Genomic DNA, 9,526 nt, shown 5'->3' with positions numbered 1-9,526 from the left:
CAAGAATACATAGAGATCATTTACTTCACTTTTATAATTAAAATATTAATTAGACCTCATACACAGAATAGTTTGAGAATTTAACAATATATGGCAACATAATCTGAAACTGTAAACCCCTATATAATCACTTGTATTAAAATTGGCTACCCTCAATTTTGTAGAGTTCAAGGTTCAAAGCTTTAGTTCAGAGTTTTATTTCTAATTTAGAAATATGAGCAGTATTAGTAGACTTATGACTCCTTGCCTTCATCCAGTGTGTTAGAATGAATTGCTACACATTTTATAGTAAGTAAAGTATTGAGTTCGTCAAGTACTAAAGTAGTGTTTATTGGGATTTAGTGAAATGGGATAATATGGAAGACTAGATGCCTAACCTCAAAGATATTATATGCTTTAATAACTAAAGCACCCCTTTATCTCATGAAAATAAGATACAATGACCATTTTCAAAAAATTCCATGAAAGGCCCCTACTACAATTCTTGGTCATAAAGACCTTGAAGAGCATCTAATTCAATGCCATCTTGTCTATAAAAGAATTTTATATTTTATAAATAAATGAACTATTTTGTCCTGTGACATAATGGCTAGAGGATGAACTGGAATCAGGAAAAAAGTGTCTGACTTTCAGCTCAGTTCTTTTCCCACAAATTGTGAACAATTTTTTATACAATCTGTCAGACCTCCACTGCATTTGGCATTACCAATTGCAAAAAGGAGTGATGGATCCCGTAACTTCAGCCTACCTCTTACCTTTCCAGAGAAACAGGTTTGGAGTGGGTTGGCCTGCTCAGTAAATCTCAGCCAGGACACTCTCTGGAACAGAAAAAAATAAAACCCAAAAAAACAAAATTTGCCCGTGTCTGCTGGCCTAGGATCGGATCGCTGCTGATTTCAAATCAACATGAAATGCTGGATTTGACCATCTAACAGGAGACATAAATCCTGACATTTTCTTTTCTTTTTTTTTTTAGCAATTAAACATTTTGTTTTCCAGAAACATTTTCTTCAATATTAGCGCTCAGTTCCTGCCTCACAGGCCAGTCTGTTGAAAACACGGCACCTGCACTCAGCAGAAAAGTTGTGCAAAGTGACCTGAACTGAGAACAGGGACACTACTTCTAATTCTAGCTCACTCACTAGCTAGCTGAGTGCGTTGGCATCAGATTCTAATGTCAGGAATCTATACACACTAATTGGAGCACTACGCTGTCTTTACTGGGAAGGTCACCTTCTGCAACCAATGCATATTGCAGAAGGATATCACCAAGGTGAGCTGTCTTCAGATACATGGCCTTCAAATACAATTTAAGGGTTAATTCAATGACAGGATCTTAAATATTTACTAAATATGTATTAAGGTTTGGCATATACCATATAAGATGTGGGTATATACCATATATAATTCTATCTAAAGTTCAAAATAGTACATACACACCTATAGTCTAGATTCAAAACCCGTCCACAGTGGCATTTGAAAAGGACTTCTTTGAAGGTTTATTTCCTCAGGAAGCAGACTCTGAGTCGAATGTAAGTCAGTAGGGTGTTTATCAAGGTGTGTTCTGAAATCAGCACTCTAGAGCAGAAAGGGAGAGAGCAGGGCTGGTCCAAGAGAGAAACCAAGCTGTAAAGAGGTCCAACAACAGCCAACTCCATAAGGAGCTCTGAGCTAACAATAACCTCAGACGCATGGTGGTCCACATTGGGTCATGATGGCCAAGTCTTTATATTTTCCAAAATTAGTCAGTCGTTGTATGTGGGGTGCCCTAGGACAGGGCATGATTCCAGATAAGGCAACCCTCTGAAGCTGATGGCATCCACTGCCACACTGCCGACACCTAGCACTAAAACAAAAAAAGAAGCCATCAGATTGATTCTGTCTCATAAAACCCCCATGTGTGTCAGTGTAGAACGGTGTTCCATAAGCTTTTCATTGGTTGATTTTTTTGGAAGTTGATCCCCAAGGCTTTCTTCTGAATAGTCTCTGGGTGGGTGGACTCAAACCTCCAACTTTGGAGTCAGCAGCTGAGTATGTTATCTGTCCAGCCAGGGATTCCTACCTGGTACAATGAGTCCTGCATTGAAAGAGGATCTGAGTGATGCTTCCCAATGAATGCCTGCCACACAAGTAATGTGTGTTGATGGGATGATGAGATGACAATTCTTTTGTTTTAACCAAAATTTCTATTATCCAGAATCTTTCACAAAATCCAATCACTATGCTTGTAACTACTGCTTAAAAAAAAAAACCCAACAACAACATGAAAACAAACAAAAAAACCAAATCTTTTCTCCTCCCAAAATAAATCTCTAGCATTCATTAGGAGGATCTATCAGGGAATTATTAAATCTCTGAATTAGATGCACAGTCCTCTCCTGGGGTACTTTTGCCTAAAGACCAAAAAGGGCACTCACTCCATCAGATTTGTTTCACAATCAACATCGTCAATTCTGTTTGTTTTTAAAGTGAAACACTCTCAGCTTTTTGCCTATTCACCAAGAAAAAATGTCCTCCCACGATCAATTGACAAGACCTTTTCTGCTTGATCTCCAAGTCGGAAACTACCGTCAAGTCCATCCGCTGGGTGCCCTGGAGGTTGCAAAATGAAGAAAGCAAGAATACTTCAAATGCAATGAAAAATAACCTGGTCCTCAGGCTTCTACAACTCTAATTATTCTTCTGGTGGTAATTCAGACTGTAGGGAAATCAGAAGGATGTGGTAGATTCCTGCGTAGGCAATTCACTCAGCTAGGATTTTTGGAACACTTACTGGGTATCATTCACTTTATTAGGTCCTAGGAATAAGAGCAAAAGAGGCAGTTCATCTTCCTTCAAAGAGCTCACAATTTAGTAGTAGATATTAACAAGTACATACATAATTTAAAAACAAGCAATGAGGCTGTGATAGAGGTAAGCTAAGGATGTAAAAGGAATCTAGGAGTAAGTATCATAGTCATCCTGAAGCATTTTGAAGGGTAAATATGATGATTTTTCTTCCTTCTAAGTAACTTGAAGCATTTTTTTTTGGCCTGGTACATTACTTTATCCTACACACATTTCAGTGGGTTGATAAGTTCTTACTGCAACCATGATTTTACAGGTGTGGAAGTAAGCTGAACGAAAAAAGCAACTATTCCAGAGGCTTCTGCTAAATAGAATCTAAGCCAGAATTCATCTTCCAATTTGGAGTCTGGTCCATTTTCTGGTAGCCCACATGTGTCTGAAATGATGCACAGTACTGGCTGGCTCTCCAATGGAAATTAGAGGTAGTCATGGTGCCCACACTGGGACACTCAAGAGGGAAACAGAGATCTTCTTTACCATTCTTACCCACCTTTCTCTTGTGATTTTTACCAAGTGTTTTAGTCAATTGTTAGTTTGACAACAATCTCACAGGGAACAAAGTTAATTGCTCCAGACCACCATTATGTATTTTGATCCTTTAAGAAAATAATGCTTGAAAACCTCCAATTTAATTCTGTTAGAAGTTATTGAGCGTCTAACATCTTCAAAGCTCTCTAAATGATCAAAAGGGAAGTGGGGGTGGGGGAAGGAGTTCCTTGGAGGCTATTTTGGTCCCCTTTGTGAGATCAACATTGTCCTTACTGATGGGGAAGCCCAGACAATGGCAGAAATGAAGAGCGAAGACGGCAAAGTAGAAAAAGACCACTTCTTCTATGACGGAGAGTCCATTTCAGAAAAGGTAAGCCTCCCCTTCAAGCAGCCTGGAAAGAGGCTAGACCACCAAGGATTCAGAACTGAATTTTTAGGTCAAATTGAGCTTTCCAATGATAAACATAATAGTCACGGATGTGTAAACTGAATGAAAGATCTGGCTTTACCTGAAGAATTGACTCAGAGCAGAAGTGATGATTTTGAATTCATGCAAGTTGTAGGGCCATCTGAGTCTTACATTGGTACCAATGTTCACTTGAAGTATTTCCTTAAGATGACAAAAGTAAGAAGACTGGCAGATTGGTAAAAGAATATGATCTTATTGTACACCAGGTTGCCACCTGTCCTGATGTTAACAACTCTATTAAGATGGCATTGAAGATTGCCTACATGTGGAATTGGAATAGAAATCAAAGTATCACTTAAAGTATGTGTGTGTTGGAAATTTTTATTCATTAGTAAGAATAAAAAATCCAACATGTGGAGTTACAGTGTATCAAAAAGAGATCATAGGAATCAGACCCATTACCAGAACAGAAACAGAGACCACTGCCAAATATGACATAATGGATGGCGCACCAGTAAAATATGAATTAAGACTATTTTTCATGGGGTATGAGCCAACTCCAACAATGAGAGATGTAAACAAAAAAATTCAGTAAGGATACTTACCTGGCAGGGGAGACACCATGATTATGAAGGTGGTTTTCCAAGGGCGAGGTTGATCCAATGCACTCAGGGTGTGCTGACCCCTGCAATTTCCCCAAATGTGGGAGACTCGACTGCATAATTCATGGTGGTGGGGGACTGTGTGCATGCTCTCCCCTGTAATAAAAAAAAATCAGTAAGGAAATTTTTGAATCTCGTTCTTTTGGATGAGGAAGGTAGAAGGCACTTCACACAGATCATTTTTATGGAGAAAAGCTTCTAAAAAGCTGAGGATACAGAACAAACTCCCACCAGTGATTTGAGCCCTCAGAATCACAGGTATCTGCTGAGCAACCTGAAATGTGAAATGACTAGGAGACTAAAGATCCTTCCCTAACTGTTTAGATTCTGTTCAGTGGTTAAAGATCGTTGTAGTGCGTAGGGGCAGAAAGGCTGAAACTCCATTTGTAATGGTCTTCCTTTATCTTACAGTGCTGTATTTATTTCATAATATAACTAAATGTTCTCCATGTATATACCCTTAAAAATAAGAGTCACGTAGGGCGAGGTCAGGAACTTTCTTAAGCTGCCATTTTTTTAACTGTTTACTTCGATGTGAGGATAAGCAAGTAGGTATGCATAGTAAGGATTTTCCTGTCAAGGTTGGTACTTGTAACTTTGCTTTCTTTCTGCATAATATTGAGGATCTTTTTCTTCTCCTTTTGCATGCTAATCCTCTACATACAAAAATTTAAATATTTGTGCTTGAGAAAAATTAAATGGCCCCTACATCCTGCAAAGATGTAAAACATGGCTTTTTTTTTTATTTTAGAACTACATATACCAGTGGTAGCCATAAAAAACACCACAATTGTGCTGGGGCAGAGTGGACATCCTGGATGCCTGTCAACTTCCCAAATGAACAAAAATCTCGACTCATAGTACATTTGAAGTTCATTCCACCAGGTCACACTCTCAATCAAGCTTTTTATTTAGGGGTTCTGAAAAGATTGCTTAAATGTGTATGACAAAAAAAAAGCCTGATTTGTGGCAGACAGGGAACTGGTTTTGCCACCATGACAATACACCTGCTGACATAGTCCTCATTGTGCCAGTTTGGGGCACAAAACAGCATTCTCTCTTGCCTTATGCACCTTACTCACCTGACCTCGCCCTACGTGACTTCTTTTTGTTTCCACAAATGATGAGGGACATGAAAGAACAACGATTTGATGACATAGAAGAGGTGAAGAAAAAAACAAGGGAGGTGCTGTCAGCCATCCAAACAGATGAGATTGTAAAATGTTTCCAAGAATGGAATCACAGATTGGACAAATGTATTAAGTGAAATGGAGAGTACTTTGAAGGTGTTGAGGTTGCTTTGTAGAAAAATTTGTAAACATTAGCTTTGAAAAAAATCCCCAGTCTTTTTGGGTACTGGGTAAGTTTGAGAAATCCTTATGGGGTGTTTCTCTGTAGGTACTTCTGAGTTCTGAGTCTGCCATTTCATGGCTTCCTGATACTAGCCCTCTTTGAAGTTTTGATGTCTTGTCTGGTATTAGCACGTATTGGTTTTCACAGGATATGTAGCATGTCATTGTGTCCACATTCTTCTTTTTTTTTCAGAGTGGGAAGAGATATATTAAGTAATCATTTGCTATTCTCCGGAAGTACTCCTATATGTTTTGTGCCATGTGGAATTGGTCCTATGTTGGCATTTTAGAATTTGTTAAAACCACACTTTTTCTATAAATACTCATTTTTAAATGTAAGGAGTCTTTTGTCAAATAGATAGATGATAGATAGATAGATAGCATTTTCTTGACCTCAAAAGTACATTTTCCTATAGAAATTTTTTTGAAGGGAGATTCAGGTAGACCTGTGAAACAGTAGTAATTCAGATCTGGTCTCTAGCCTGTTGGCCAAACTGAAGCTTGGGTAATTCAAGCTCAAATTTCAACTTAATCCACCCTATTTCAGTTTTGTAAAAAAATAATAATAATAATAATAATAATAAACTTAGTCCTATTGTTGTTGTGATCTGCCATGAAGTCAGTTCTAATTCAGCCACCCTGTGTACAACAGAAGAAACACTGCCAGGTCTTGCTTACTCCCTCTTCACAACCCTTGATTCTTGATCCCATTGTTGCAGTTGCCATGGTCAATCCTTACTTCTAAGTAGGTCAACAAGGAGGCACCCTGGTGATGCAGTGGTCAAATGCAAGGCTGTGGTTGCTGACGGAGTCACCACCATCCCCTGGTGTGGGGAAAGAAGTGGCATTCGGCTTCTGTAAAGCTTGTTGCTGTGGAGACACAATGGGGCAATGGACTTTGTCCTGTAGAGTCACTCTAAGTGGGAATAGACTTACCCGCACCAGGTTTATTTCTTTAACCACTGAGGGCTCTGTGTAATGGAGAGTCCATTGAGACCCACTACAGGAAAGTCAAGAAAGCAATGGAAACACGGTATTCATGAAAACAGAGATAACTGATAAGCAGTTGAGAGTTCAAATTGGTTGTCTGGAGAGAGAAAATCAGAAATTGGGTAGACAAGAGGCAAGTAAACGCTGCTGGTTTTTTTGAACTACATATATATATTTTTTTCTTTGATTAAAAATTAAATACATCTCCTTTTTAGATTCCCTCTAGTTCATTTAAATGTACAACGCTAGTTAGGTATGAGCCACTAGAGTAAAATGGGATTGAGTTTTTAAATCAAGCAGGCTTCTGTAGTTTTGTAGTCTTACATGAGCTTATTAATCTGTATTAATCTTCCTAAACACAGTTTCCTCAACTGTTAAATGTCAGCATGAAAATTAGAAATAACCATGCCTTAGTACACAGTAAAGTAACTGCAAATATGTGTGTGTTACTACAGAATATCATGTTAAGCTGTGAAAAAATGTACACATGTGGAAAAACAAGGTAATAATCTACACAGAAAACATTGTATTCAATAGAGAAAAGTTTCCTCCTAAGCTCATGAACAAGACAAGGATGCTTATTGTCACTACTATTATTCAATATTGTAGTGAAGATATTAGACAGAGGAATTAGGCAAGCAATAGAAGTAAATTAAAATTTATAAAAAAGAGGTAAAATTACCCTATTTCCCTCATGATATGACTTTGTATATAAAAAATCCAAAGAGTAAATAAGAAAGCCACTAGAGCTAATAAATGAATTTAGCAAAGTATTAGGACACAAATCAACCCACAAAAATCAGTTATGCATCTATACACCAGCAATGAACAATCTGAAAAGGAAATTGATAAAACAATTCATTTTATAATTGTAGGTAAAATAAGAAAGTGTCTAGAAATAATTTTAACCAGGAAGATCAAAGATTTGTGCAATGAAAGTGATAAAATTTTGTTGAAAGAAATTAAAGACCTGAATAAATCAAAAGACATCCTGTATCCATGAAGTGGAAAAGTTAATATTATTAAGATATCAATACTCCCCTCAGAGAGCTACACATTCAACACAATCCCAACTTTCCAACAGTCTTCTTTGTAGAAGTAGAAATAACAATCCTTAAATTTATGTGGAAATGTAGGGGACCTTGAATAGCCAAAGCAATTATGAAAAGCAAAAGCAAAACAAGGAAATAAGAGGAAAATCACACTACAAAGCTAACAGTAGTCATAAGACATAAAGATAAACGTATAGACTAATGGATTAGAACTGAGAATCCAGAAGTATATCCACTCATCTATGGTTAATTGATTTCCTTAAAAGGTGCCACATTCTTTTTATGGGGAAATAATAGTTTCATGAACAAATAGTGCAGGACAACAGGATCTCTACTTGCTAAAGAGTGATGAAGACTCCATACTTTACATCAAACATGAAAATTAACTCAAAATTGATTTATGACTTAGATATAAAAATTAAAACCAGTATATACCCTAAAGAAATAAGTAACACAACATGAACAAACATATGCACACCTATGTGTATTTTAAAAATTTCTATAACAGCAAGAACATGGAAACAACCAAAAGCTCTGATTATAGATAAACAAACTTAAGTACATTCATACAATGGAATATTATGCACCCATAAAAAATGATGATGACTCTTAAACACCGAAAGACATGGACAAAACTAGAGACCATTATTGTTAGCAAAGTTAATCAATCTTATCAAGATAAATCTTTAATGACACCACTATTTATGTTTATTTTATTTTTTAATTTATTATTAATTTGGAGTTCAATCACATTAAACAGAATTGCGTAATTTCTACCACAATCAGTTTCCAAGCATTAATTTTCTTCCTGGACTCCTTGAAGTCATCTCCCTCTTAACCCACCCCTCACCCTTTTGTCCCCACCTCTGAAACCATTATTCTATTTGCTGTCCCTTGCAATCCTGCATTTCATATTCCAAAACACAGAAAACATGTAACACAACTGCAAGAGGTTGACCCCCAATGACATTACACCTCTGAGATATGAACAAACAAAACAAAACAAAAATACAGAACATGTTGAAACTAAATCAAGTGCAGCATGCATCAGAGGGAGGATCATCTGACAAAGTGTTAACTGTTCAAGTCAGATTTATGCCTTTGATCTTCTACAGTCATCTCTCCACTCTGTTTAGTAGCCACTTTCCTTCCTTCCCTCAACTGAAGATAGAGGGAGTTCATTGGAAGTTTGTATACTATGTAGATCCCACAAATAAATCTTGGGCTCCCACTGTCTTCCATCGCCTTCTGCAAACCGGATTCTCACAATTTAGACTCTGATGCTAATTCCTCCTTCGACTTTGAATTATATGTTTCACAAACCTATGGTGACTGATGATGGTGTTGCTCTTCCATGTGGACTTAGCTGACATCTCACTTAAATGGCTCTGAGGAGGCCAGGAACTGGGGCAGGGGCAGGAAGAGGGGAGGGATAGGAAATTTTAGTGGGAGGAGGCTGAAGAATGGAAGGAAGGAGATAAATAGAACCACATTTATGGGGTGGGGGTTACGTTTTTTAAAACTATGACAAAAAACTATTAGAAGAAAACATAGAGGTAAAGCTTGAAGACTAGTTTTTGACAATGGTTATTTAGATATACTATCAAAAGCATATGTGACAAACTAGATTAATTGAACTTCATCAAAATTAAACACTTTTGTACATTAAAGAAATTTGTCAAGAAAGTGAAGAGCCCACCCACAGAGGAAGAGAAAATATTTGGG

General features: G+C 37.3%; 1 non-coding gene and 1 pseudogene across 1 annotated transcript; both read left to right on the top strand.

Annotated features, from left to right (window-relative positions):
- The first annotated feature begins 1,245 nt into the window (after window positions 1-1,245).
- Window positions 1,246-4,692, top strand: LOC101655161 (annotated as a pseudogene).
- LOC115872514 lies at window positions 4,343-4,506 on the top strand. Its single transcript, XR_004047912.1, has one exon. It is a non-coding gene; the product is annotated as a U1 spliceosomal RNA (small nuclear RNA).
- Window positions 4,693-9,526: the final 4,834 nt, after the last annotated feature.

Source organism: Echinops telfairi, unplaced genomic scaffold (genome assembly GCF_000313985.2).
Source record: "Echinops telfairi isolate 266 unplaced genomic scaffold, ASM31398v2 ScPeMD7_7424;HRSCAF=8462, whole genome shotgun sequence".
Classification (NCBI taxonomy): domain Eukaryota; kingdom Metazoa; phylum Chordata; class Mammalia; order Afrosoricida; family Tenrecidae; genus Echinops; species Echinops telfairi.
The sequence above is the reverse complement of the archived record's forward strand: the minus strand, read 5'-3'. Positions and strand labels throughout refer to the sequence as shown.